Source organism: Neofelis nebulosa, chromosome 7 (genome assembly GCF_028018385.1).
Source record: "Neofelis nebulosa isolate mNeoNeb1 chromosome 7, mNeoNeb1.pri, whole genome shotgun sequence".
Taxonomy (NCBI): Eukaryota; Metazoa; Chordata; class Mammalia; order Carnivora; family Felidae; genus Neofelis; species Neofelis nebulosa.
In genome coordinates, this window is record NC_080788.1 from 64503596 (window position 1) to 64517268 (window position 13673).

Consider the following 13673-nt stretch of genomic DNA (forward strand, 5'->3'; position numbering starts at 1 on the left):
TATTTTTCAACATGTTTTGAGAACTGTGTTTCAATGTGATTAGTTTGCTTTGTAATCCTCAGTGTTTTATGTTATTCTTGTGAAGACATTATTATGAGAGGGGTCCACAGATTTTCCAGACTGACAAAGGGGTTCATATCACAAAAAAGGGTTAGGATATCTTGCTCTAAAGCAAAAGGTTGCAAACTCAAATGCCTACACAACAGGCAGGTAACATCAAGGACTGAATGGAAAGAGAGAGATCCCTTAGAAGACCAGTATAGTGATCTAGAGAGAAAAGAATATGGGCTGTGTGGCAGGGGGAAGGTTCTTGAGAGCCTAATAACACCCCTGTATTCCTCCCAAATGTAGATATAACTGAATAAAGGCTGAAGGAATAGGTCAGGTCGAGACCAAAACATCACCTTCTTAGGGAACAAACCTGGTATTAGAAAATGTGGCTTATTTCCTGGCTTCCACAACTGCAGGAGGTGCCATTCAAGTGGATTATAAAGTGAAGGAGCCCCCTAGAGTCTTAGAGCATACAACCAGTGCCATGGTAATATGCTGCTGTCCGCTTCACCTATGGGACCTGAGCCTCTGAGTCCTGCCTGACTTAAACCAGCTTACCCAGCACGGTTGGTTTGGGCAGGTCTCATCAGGGAGGAGAGTTGGCCCTGGGAGGCCTTGAAATGGGCTAGAACACTGCATTAATTACATTGACTTCAAGGCCAAAAATGTTCTCCCCATTCTATTTCCCTTCCCAAGTCCTGTTGTACTCCAGCTGTCCAATAGAGCCTATCAGAGGTTCTGCAATAAAATTAAAGTGCAGACAGAAACTCAGTTAATTAAATGCTAACCATGTGGAGATGCTCTAAATTTGAATATAATTCATCCCATTGTACTTGCCTCAGAAAAATTAAAATCCAGACAATGACCCATTTATAAGTTTAAGTCTAAAATGACAAAATCCAAAGGAATTAAAGCCTCAAATCAGATTCTATTGCTCTTATAAATCAAAGTCCAAAGTACCTAAATATACTTTTCTAAGTGCTACGTTGAGGGGTTTTCTACCTTGGCAGAGTGAGGGGTTCTGGCAGGGTTTGTAGCTGGGGCTTTTCTTTCCTTGAAGCTGCAGTGGTTCCTGCAGAAAATAGGCTGTTTGGTGCTGGATTGCTGCTCATGGATTTAAATGGTTAAAAGTTTTGGGGCGCCTGGGTGGCGCAGTCGGTTAGGCGTCCGACTTCAGCCAGGTCACGATCTCGCGGCCCGTGAGTTCGAGCCCCGCGTCGGGCTCTGGGCTGATGGCTCAGAGCCTGGAGCCTGTTTCCGATTCTGTGTCTCCCTCTCTCTCTGCCCCTCCCCCGTTCATGCTCTGTCTCTCTCTGTCCCAAAAATAAATAAAAAATGTTAAAAAAAAAATAAATAAATAAATAAATAAATAAATGGTTAAAAGTTTCAATAAACTATTTTCACTAGTGGACCATACCCACCACATTAAGAAGAGAAGCCAACTCCACCTCCTCAAGCAATTATTTCAGAAAAAATTACATTCCCAGGATATGGGGCTTAGTATGTCATCAAAGACCTTGGCCCAAAATGCAGTGTCAGGTGAAGGAGAGGCAGGGCGTGTGCCAGTGTGGTAGAGAGAATAATGGTCTCCCAAAGATGTGGACATCCTAATCCCTGGACACTGTGATGGTGCCTTACATGGCAAAAGGAATGCATAGATACAATGAAGAATGTTGAGATGGGGAGATTATGTTGGATTATCTAGGTGGGCCCAATATAATCATAAGGGTCCTTATGAGAGGAAGGCAAGAGGGTCAGAGTCAGAGAAAGTTTAAGGGTACTATACTACTTCTTTAAGGATGGAGAAAGTGGGCCAGAACCACAGAATATTAGTGGCCTCTGGAAGTTGGGAATGGTAAGGAAATGGATTTTCCTCTAGAACTTTCAGAAGGAATGAAGCCCTGTCACTGCTTTGATTTTAGCCCTAGTAGGTCCTATTTTGGACTTCTGGCCATCAGAAGTGGGTAAGATAATACATTTGTGTTGTTTTAGGTTGCTGTTTATGGCAGCTTGTTGCAGCAGCAAAAGAGAACTAATACAGGTTGTTTAAAAACTTGAATTCTGGTACAGACCAACCTACATTCAATCCCAGCATGGCCACCTCCTCAATGTGCAGCCTTGAGTCCTCCCAACATATGCTGGGGTCCCTGAATCACCAGCACAGGTGTGCTCTGATGAGGGATTGTACTGTTTAAGGCCAAGGTTTCACCCTAGGGTTGCCTGTGCCCTCTGAAGTCCAGGCCTCTTCTAGGCCCTGTGCAGTTGGTGCCTTATGAGGTCAGTCCCATGCATGTGCCTTGGCTGAGCCCCAGGTTTTTGGAAACCCTTGGCCACCATGGTGTTGAGGCTCAATTTTCCAGATATTTCTCCTGAGACTTGTGTCTTTGCTGAGGGCCATGCACCTTTGCTTTTAGGTTGTTACAGTCCGTAAAAGAAAAAAACAGAGAGCCGCATATAAAAACCAATCCGTATAAAGCAACCACAGAACAAGTTGTAATCATCCATCACAGTTGAAATGTCATGTGACCTAAAGCTTAAGGCTCCTTTTCCAAGTCACAGAATTTTATTTTTTTTAATTTTTTTTTAAACGTTTATTTATTTTTGAGACAGAGAGAGACAGAGCATGAACGGGGGAGGGTCAGAGAGAGAGGGAGACACAGAATGTGAAACAGGCTCCAGGCTCTGAGCTGTCAGAACAGAGCCTGATGAGGGGCTCGAACTCACGGACCGTGAGATCATGACCTGAGCCGAAGTCGGACACTCAACCAACTGAGCCACCCAGGCGCCCCTACAAGTCACAGAATTTTAAAAGAAGCCAAGTGCAAAAATCAACCTCGTGGCCCAGTGAAAGCCTCCACAGCCCGATAAGGTCAAAACATCTCTCCCATACATAAAATGCCAAGGCCCGTCAAGATCTTTTAACATGTTTATTTTATTCCCCCACATTCCAGTCATTTGTTTCTCAGTGTTCCCAACCAATGCACCAAATGTTAGGAAGTGTTAGGGAAAATGCCCTTTTCCTGCCCAAATTCAAACACACTTGAGAAATAAGACAAAGAAATAAGGCAAGCATAGATGAAAACATAATTTTTATGACCTATAAAGCTGACATTAGAGGGTGTGGTTTGTATATGCCATCAAGGGAAGAGCAAGTGAGGGTGTGGAGAGAGCCCAGGAGTGTAGAGATAATGTGTGTTGTTCCACATGGAAAGAAGTATCAACAGCTGGGAAAGCTTTCTCCACTGATGCAGGTTAAAGGCCTGCCTTAGATTGACATGGTAAAGAAGACTCAACTCAGCCAGTCAGTTACATATGCTGTTCAGGTTAATTGGGTGCAATGGTTATGATACACAAGCCATTTCAAGTTGCATAAGTGCCCACCCCACGGACTTCCAGGTCCTCTCAAATCCACTTGTTAGACCTAATCAAAATGTTCCCAGTGTAGTGGAAAGAGCTTTGCAATACCAGTCAAGTGATGATTTTTTTTTTGTACTATGACATGAGTAAACACTGAATTAATGCCAAAAGCAGAAATTTAGGCATTGTTATAAAATTGACATAACTCAGTGACATGGCTTACAGTTGCCTAGAAGACCCTGTTGAGGTAACACTGGAGAAGACACGGCATTTGAGGATTGAGCCTAGAATCCTCAAGGGCTACAAAGATAAAATCAAATGAAATTCTCATTCATGAAACTCATTTATAAGACTATCCTTTAATTTTTGTTTTTAGTGGTTCATATGAATGTATTTAGAGGAGACTGGCCTATTTTAAATAGAATTTGATTTCCTAGCCTGCCTTCATTTAATTGTGTGGGGAAGAGATAGCTGAAAGGTGAAGGCTAATTTATGTGAAACTGTGTGAGCTCAGAAGTGTGTAGCAAGTGATGCCAGTAATGGGCTCATCAATCTCTAAAGAATCTAGAACCAGCTAAAATGGTGCTGGTAGAAGAGCATGTTTACAGCTGATGCCCGTCCTTTGGTAAATGTGGATTTTGCTTCACACAGGAAAAGCATACTTCTCTACTTTGTTGGTTGTGCATTTCATGTCTTCTGGTCTTATTTTCATTGTCAGCTAATGCTTGAAAGTTCATTCATGATTTGCTGATTCACCACCCTAGCCCATCTGTGTTCTCTGGTGATATCTGAGAGTAATTCATATTGCTGAGATTCATGTATCTGTAACTTCTTGGTGCACATGGGCTCTGCAATGGTACAGAGCCTAGGAGGAGCCCAAACCCTGGGAAGCTCCTTTTGGCCAACATAAATCAAGGATGTTGACGTGGAATTATTTGGACAACTTAAGGGAAATCCATCACCACCACTGAAAAAGCTATACAACATGTGTGCTCAACTGATGTTCAGCTGGGAGCTGTCTCTCCATGAATCCAGGAGAATTAAAAAAAGAAAGGAGTTTTTGTGCTATTTAAAATTATACTTAAAAAATATGAAGTTACTACTTGAGACTTATAGATCCTTTCAAATGGTTGCAATATTTTAGGTTTTATCTCTGTGTTTATTCTTTTTTTTTTTTTTTTTTTTTGGAGGATTTCTAGTGAAGCAGATGCCTTGTGAACATTGTCAATTTTGCCATATTCAGGAAGGATGAATGGTCATTTCTTGTGCCTAAGGTACTTCTTTGTTTCTTGGGAACCTCCTTTGCAGAGTATCTTCAGAACCCAGTAGGATTAGTATTTTAAGCTGCAATGCATATTTAAGAATAGGGGCTAAAACCAGGAAGGTTGGAATCCCACAGCCTTTGAGCCCCACTACAGACAACTTGATTTGATGGCAGAGTGCTGAGGGTTCTTTTAGCTTCCTGCTGCTCCCAGCCCTGGTTTGATGGATTCTGATCTCCAATTGCTTCAGATAAGCACTTGCCTCAACTACCCCACCCAGGTGGGCTTTTGTGTACTGAAAATCTGTACTTACTTTTTGTTTGTGGCCTGAATAATCCCTGCCAGCATTTCTCCATCTATCGCTTTGTCTACCTCATTTTGTCATTTGGTTCAGTCTAGAACAAGGCCAAGAGGCCAAGTTTGCCTTGGAAATTACTTTCTCTCCCATGGCAGGGAGGCATGGGTATGTTTGTATATTGTGCCTGTGGGCAACATGATATCCTGGCAAAGTATGAGGCTGCCCCGTCCAGGGCAGTAGTCATGGGCTTGTTCTTCAGTGGAAGGCTGGGTGTGGCTAATCACATTACAATCTGAAATAATTACTAAAGAGAGAGAGCAGGAGAGACAATAATATTGGTGGCTTCTAAGAAATGACCATTATTGTCTAGAATGGTGTCCTGGTCTGAATCATCATGGTTCTAAAGCTTGGGCTCAAGTGTCTGAATTGTATGATGTTGCCTTCAGCATAGCTCAGTGTTGCTTCATTAGATAATAATCTCTCAAAGTTTTTCTGGGGAAGTCACCCCAGCCTCAAGACATTCTGGAACCTCACTGACACAAATTTGGGAGGACATGAGAGAAATGAGACCCAGGTTGAATGACTTGACTAAGCTTTGGGGATGGTCCCTGAGAAGGGCAGCCAACAGACCAGAATACAGGATCCAAAGGGACTGTGAATAAGGCTGACTTCACTGTTCCTGTTCTTAGGGATGATCTAGTAGGTAGAGATTGGCGGTAGTGGTTCTTGCAGCAGGAATACTAAAAATTAGATTGATGATGCCTTTGTGGGTCCATTTGGATCAAACTCCAATTAAAGATCCAGGTTAGGGGCCTAGCAAAAGCCAGTGTGTCAGCCCAGAATCAAGCCGGCAGGGTTCAGGACAGGATTCTGGATTCAGCAGGGGAGAACCAGAGCATGGAGCAGACATACAAGGCAGAAATCAAACCTACAAGGAGAACACAGTAGGGAGTTAAAGGTAAGTTTAACTCAGTGTGAGCATGAGTTCTTATGGCCCATTCCTGGGACTAGGTCTTCAGCAGCATTCCTCAACCCCAGCACTTTTGACTCCTGGGGCTAGATAATTGCCTCTGCATTGCAGGGTGCTTAGCAGCATCCCTCACCTCTACCCACTAGCTGCTAGTAATACTCCCTTAGTTGTGGCAACCACGAATGTCTCCAGACATTGACAAACATCCTGTGTGGGAAAAAATCACTCTGGTTGAAAACTACTAGTCAACAGTGAAAGGTGAATTCCTGTCTCCAATGTGCTGGTGGGACTGGTACAGAACCAGGCTGGAATGCTAGTGGAAAAACCAAGCGGCACTTGAGATCTTGGTGGATTGGAGACTTATTTAACACCGGCGGGCTCAGAGGAGACTGTTTCTCCAAATATCTGAGCTCTGAGCACAAGCATGGGGGACAATTTATAGTCTGTTACTTCCGTATTCCTCATTAGTAGTAATTTGGTTCACACGGCAGGCAGAACAGGAAGAAGAACCCGGAAGAGGGGTCTCTAAGCTAGAAACTATAGCTTATGTTAGGCCATCTTATGGTGCATAACTTTACTTATTTTCCCAACAGGACTGCTGTCTTGATCAGGATTGGGTCAGAAATGAGGCACAGGTGATGGTCAATTACAGGTCTGAGGACCTGCAGATAAGCAGAACGAGGGCCTGACAAAAACTATACAAAGGTCTCTAGTGCTGAAAACTTTTGTAATGAAAGTGTTGGAGGGGGAAGAACTGTAATTTTGTTTGACATTAGGAAGAAAGGAGAGAAAGCTTTCCAATCTATTGTGCTTTTGAATGGAGACTCTACATTTAAATCGAGGCCTGAGCTCAGATGGATATTTAATGATGAAGTCTGTGCTTGTTGTTCTGCCTTAATAATCCATTCTCTTCTGGGTTGACTGGTGTCACCATGAGAAGCCTGTAGTCACAACTACGATTGTCCATCAGTAAGAGTGCTTTTAAGGCTCATCTCAACTCTATCTAGAAAAGAACGTGTAAGGCCCAGGGTGCTTTCCTTGGTGAATCTTACCCCAAGTTTACCTTTTCCTGAAAGTGGCTTTCTAGAAGTAGGCTTGAGTTGAGATGGATGAGTCCTCCCTTCAGCTTCATTTCCAGAAATCATGGTCACTGCTGGCTTTATCTGTGGCTTTTTACCTGCTGTGCGTTCCCAGAGATGGTCTTGTGCAATCTGCCTCAGTGGACCTTCAACCTCCAGGTAGCGGGCCATTTCTAATTGCAGGGTGACTGCTATTTCCTGTGGTCATTTTGATTCTTCACACAGCGCATCTTTCCTTTCAGAGAAGGAGTTAAATGTCACATTGTGGGAGCAAAGAAGCCAAATTCAGAATGGGGTGCCTGCCTGGGTACCACCCAGGACGTACCGTGAATATTTATTTCTTTATACATAGTCAAGCAGCTCCCAGAACTCATGTGAAGACTGTGTTCCAGTTGTGCTAGAAGGCCACATTAGAACCCTGATTCACGAGTAGAGTTGCCTCTCCATTCCTACCACCACCATCTCAGGCAGTGATAGTGAGTGTGACATTTGAGCACAATAGGCAACAGGTGACAGGGATTTAATACACTATCTTGTTTGTGCATTGAAAACAAAAGTGGGGCACCTAGGTGGCTCAGTCAGTTGAGTGTCTGACTCTTGATTTTGGCTCAGGTAATGATTTTAACGGTTAATGGGATTGAGCCCTACATCGGGCTCTGCGCTAAAAGCATGGGGCCTGCTTGGGATTCTCTCTATCTCCCCCTCTCTTTGCCCCTCCCCTGCTTGTGTCCATTCTCTCTCTCTCTCTGAAAATAAATAAATAAACTTAAAAAAATGAGAATGAAAGTGTTCCTTATGAAATGGCAGGGTATTGGAAGATTTAGGTATGTAAGTACATGTATGAATTTCAGGGATTCAGGAATTTTGGATGGGGTTAGTTTCATTTCTACCTTCTAAGAAAATCCAAAGCAGCAAAATTTAATGTCACTTAAGTGAAAGATGAAGAAGTGACCAACTGACACACAGGGTGGTGGTGTCTTGGCCTCTCCTCCTCTGCTGTGCATTCTCTTTATGCTTACTTACCTCTTTGATTTCTGGGATTCAGTACTGTTTCGTTAGAGCAAAAGTACTCTTTCTACTCGAATATTTTAAAATCAGACTTCTGATCCATTAGGCTTTTTCTTCTCACTAATTAACATCTGTACACAGATTGTAAAACCACATTTGGAGAGGTAGGGGGGTAGAAATTTGCTTAAACTCTGTGCGTTCCTCTTTTAGCATCAACAGAATTCCTTATACTCCAGATAAATTTTGAGTTTATTTTGTATAGTTTAAATGCTTATACTCTTTTTTTTTCATTTTAGTAATTTTTGATACTGGTTTGAGGAATGTGTGCAAGAGAGACAAAAAGATAGAGAGTGTTTTTCTTTCAGTGTCTCAAAAGATTTAACTTGGTTATTCAGGAATGATCTCAATTTTGTTTTGCACATATTTTTCTCTGAATTTTATCCAGAAATTTAAGCCTGGATTAATTCTTCTGTGGTTAAGACCTGTTTTAATTTTAGTAACCTCAGTCTATATATATTTTAAGAGGAGAGGTCTAGTATATTCATTACTCAACATTTAAGTCCTAATTTCCAGTTCTGTCCTTATATGCCACGCAGTATTTCCAGTGGGTTGGCATTCTTCTTGGTGGCCTTTGAAACATGCAAGAAAGTCATTGAAATGAGGACCAACAGAAGTTCTGTCTTTCCTGTTTACTAAGCCTGCTTTCCAGGACTCCTTTCTGAGAGCATACCCCAGTCCTTGGAACTTGCCAGTAAACACTCAAACTAAACAGTGCTGCTGCTCACTTAGGCTTCTGGACGCCTCTCCACTTGCCTTTTAGCTGTGAGGCAGAATGTGGTATACAGAATATTGAAGTCTAGGGAACTGGATAGATGGATCTTAGACCTCCTTACCGGCTCTGAAACTGGGAAATTGGAGACGTTTAAAATTCATACTTTGGATTTATAAAGGTTTCAAGACTCAGAAGTGGTGATTTCTTGCTCAATCTCATTTTCACCATAGACTAAAGGAATCCTGTAGAATTTATACTCTGTTGACTGCAAGGTTATAGTAAAAGAAAATTTGGATTCCAAGAGCCTCATGTAGGAACTTGATCAGTAGAAATGACTCACTTTAATCATGTGTGAAACACTGAAAGTTGACTCAGAACTTTAAGGTGATACAAATAGTGTACTAGAAGACAAAGTCCTTCCTGTGGTCTTAGAATGCCTTCTTCTGCCTTTACACAGGATGAGGTCTTAGTCATGTCAGTCACAGGAATATCAAAAAGTTCTTGAGAATACTCTCTTGGAGACCCCCCCTCCCCTCACACCATGATGTTCCCACTTTCCCTGTTGGAAAGGTGTTCTCCATTCAGTTCCCCTTATCCTGATCTTCCTTCCACCTCTTTGGAAATTAAATATATGTCTTCTTGTTCAGATATAAACAGAGATGTGAGAAAGGCCAGTAACCTCTGTTCAAGAAACCATTCTTTCCCATATGGTATGGTATTGATGTTCTAACATAGGACGTTCTACTTAAAATTATATTTAAAAAATGTGTAATTTCCAACAGTTAAAGTATCTTAAAAAAAAACAAGTTAGTACTTGGAATCTTATGAGTTGATAGAGGGAATTATTATATTTAGTTTTTTTAAAAGCTATTTAGCCAGTAGCTATTAGTGCAAATGCCTCTGAGTAGGAACAAAAACAGAAATAGGTGTTCTTGCCAGATTACTTTAAAAAAGTTATGTATTTGTTTAATTCAATGACATGAGTCACCTGAACCCTTTTGGGAATAACTGTCGGGATGTGAAGACTTGGGGGTTTGTCTAGGTAAAAACGTATCTCACTCCCCTTTGTGTTCAATTTCTCCTTTTCCTCTCCTGCCCAACGTGGCTCCTGGGACCTGATGGCGATGTACACTGTTGTTGAATGAAGAAATGTGGAAAAGCACAGAAATGATTCCTTGGATGAGTTTGTCTGTAGGAGGAAGCTAGTGGGTGTACAGTGGCAGAAGTCTGAAATCAGGATAAGCATTCCTAGTAAGTGAGAGGGAAGCGTCTCGTCAGTCCTACGAGTGAGGCCACAGATAGATGAAACCGCATTCATATTAGTGGAAGAGTGTCTTGGATTTTGCTCTAAAAATTTCATGGGGAGGATCTTTATATATGTTTTGTAATACCATTTGAGTTTAACTGTTTTAATGAAGTAGTCTTTGTGATGCTACTTAAATATAGTAAGTAGAAAGCATATTCATTTTTAGTTTAGCTAATTACATCACTCGTTCGTGGAGTGACAGATATGCTAGTGACAGTTCTTTTTTAACGCAACATAGGTGTTCTTAGAGAACTGTGCAAAGTTGCGCAACAAAAACCACAGGGCTTATGGGAAAGATGGGGTTACACAGCAATCAAAGACTCTCAGTGACCCATAAGAAAAGACGGAAATCTAATAAAAATGGTAGTACAGTTTAACATATGTTAAATGGTTAAGAAACACACAAATGCTCTAATAAGTAGAGCACTTTACCATGAAGAAGACTGAAGTTTGCTTCTGTATGTGGGCATCCAAAGGGCTGCAGGTGACAAAATCCTGGGAAGTGGGAGAAGGAGGTTACTGATATCATAAAAAAAGTTGTAACAATGTGGGTGGATATTGTTCATCACATACATGGTGAACCGCAGTAGCTGGTAGATCTTTCTAGGCACACACTGGGTAAGTGCATATGTGTGTTTTGTGTATTTCTCCATAGCTCAATTCAAGTGGGTGCACATAACACACCTGAAATTTGCATCATGCTCAAATTGTTCCCTGACATATTGACTGTGTTGGGACAAACTGACATTTTCAAAACAAGCACGCAGCGTGTAGTAAAACCAACTGTAAGACAAGCAGCTAATGACAGTCATAGCTTATATATTTTGAACCCTCATTAGATGCCAGGCACAGTTCTAAGCTTTTGACGTGTGTTATTAACTCATTCAATTCTGTTAGCAACTGTATGATGTAGGCACTTTTGTTACTCCTGACTTGTAAATGAGGACATTGTTCTACAAGGAGGTGAAATACCTTGTTCAAGTTCATAGAACTAAGTGGCCAAGACTCCAGGTCTCTTAACTTTCTGCTTTTCTTCCCTCTCTGCTAAAGGAAAGTAACTGGTTTGAATGCTAAACCTGAACTTTACAGAGCAGCAAAATCTGACAGACTTTTCTGGCATATCATTCCCACCTGATATTTATATCAAATGTATGAACTCCTTCAAGCCAGGAGGACATTCATTAAATATGACTTAGAGGGCCTGATGGTGGAGGAATTGTTTAAGCTATGTCAGAAGAATCTAATTTATTAACTCCCCTTGTACTTGATTCTTCTCTGTTTCTTGGGCAGAATTTTCACAATGTGATGATGGAAAGCAGCGGGCAGGGAAGGGCAAACCAACCATTATACAAAGTACATTATCCATACTTGGCTAGGGGTGGGTCTATATTTGGTAAGATTAAACTCTATTATATTTTCATGCTTGAAAGTCACAGAATTGAAACTGTCCCTCAGGACAGGAATTTGCCATTCATGTTCCAACATTCCTTATCTTCTGAGCAAAACCACTGCATTGATGTCATCTAATCCCCTTGTTTTTATATTTCCCCTTTAGCTTAATACCATTTCCTTTTTTCTCTGCTCATTCTACCATATTGTAATGGAGGCTGTTTTTGTTTTGTTTTGTCCTCTCTACCCCAATTTTTTTTTTTTTTTTTATAGCTGGTGAAGGATGATGGTGGTAGGAAGTGGTTTGCAGAAAAGATTAGAGAAACAGAACCACGCTAGGCTCTGAGATAATTAGAAATACGTGGTCCCTTCCCACTTATTCTTACCATCAGAAATGTATCTTTCTTTGCAAATTTATGTAAATCTAAGTTTATATAAAGTCAAATTTTTTAAAAATTAAAAGTTACAAAAATTGCATTTCAGTTTATAAACTAAATGTTAATTTCTTAAAAAAAAAAAAATAAATAAAGATTCTGGGGCTCCTGCATGGCTCAGTTGGTTAAGTGTTCAACTTCGGCTCAGGTCACGATCTCATGGTTTGGGACTTTGAGCCCCACATCAGGCTCTGTGCTGACAGCTCAGAGCCTGGAGCCTGCTTCGAATTCTGTGTCTCCCTCTCTCTCTGCCCATCCCCACCCCCCACTCTCTCAAAAATAAACATTAAAAATAATAATAATAAATAAAGAACCTTGGGGTGCCTGGGTGGCTCAGTCAGTTGAACGTCCATCTTTGGCTCAGGTCATGATCTCACAGTTCGTGGGTTCAAGCCCCATGTTGGGTTTTGTGCTGACAGTGTACAACCTGCTTCAGATTTTCTGTCTCTTTCTCTCTTTGCACCCCCCCACTCCCCCTGCCGCTCATGGGCACATGCATGAGTTCTTTCTTTCTCTCAAAAATAAATAAACATTAAAAATAATTAAAAAATAAACATTCTCATGTGCAACTAGTATTGATAACAATTACTCACGCCTGGTGGTTCTCAACTCTGGTTGAATGTTAGGATCAATACTTGGGGAGAGAGTTTTTAAATTACTTAAACAACAGCAACAACAGCCTTCTCTCCCTTCTTGTCCCTCCCCCTGCTTCCCCCACCCTACTGCCACAAGAGCAGAAGTTAAAATGAGTTAACCAAGGCAAGGATTTCTATCTTTATTACTGTATAGGGTTGTGCTGGATAGCATTGTCAATCATTCATTCATCAATCATTTATCTACCTCCCAAGTGCCAGGCACTTGGGGAAGTGGGGGAGGAATAATGGTATTTAATATATGCTCTGAAGTTAGAAGACCCAGAGATCTGAAGAATGTGTAGGAATTAGTTGGGTGAAGGGAGAGGTGGCACAAGGGAATGTTGTGGGAAGGGTCTGGGCAGAGGGTAAAACCTTGTGGTGGGAAGTACACTGAGCCTTGTGGGGAAGGCTTTTCAGAAGGCTGCTGTGTCGGGGGAATCGATGACCAACAGAGACTGTTTTATTGTGATCTTTCTGTCTAATTTTGGGCAGCCTGAGGTTGCAACCAAGTCTGGTATAGTACGATCTCTCTTCCCCAGTGCTTCTCTGAGCACTAATCTTCTGACAGCTGGTCTCTCTTCACTGGCTTCACTTCAGCCTTTTCCTCTACTGTTCTGTCCACATTAAATTTTCTCTGCAGCCATTTGTTGTGTGACAGTATCTTTTCCTCAGCTATTTAAGAAACTGGTCAGTTTGAAGCAGGGAAGAAGGGAATGAGGCCAAGAAAGGCTCTGGGGATTTAGGTTCTGTTCCTCTAGCATCTCAGGCAAGTCTCTCTTCTTTCCGGGCCTCAGTGTTCTCTCTCACCTCTGGGATAAGAGCATAGGCCAGGGGATCTACAAGGTTCCCTCAAATGGAAAGTTTACTTTCTAAAGAAGCTCTTGAAACCAAAGCCCTATTTCTTGTGATGCCAGACTGGATAATTATTTAGTTACATGACTTTTTAAAATGCCATTGCTAGGACATAATGCCAGTTGAGAAATATCCATTTTAATGTAGATAGATTTAGCCAAACTTAGGATGCCCTTCCCTGATTGCTATGTAATAGTCTAAATATGGACATTCTATTCAAGCGACTCTAACTTTAGTTAACTTTCACAGATCCAGATGCT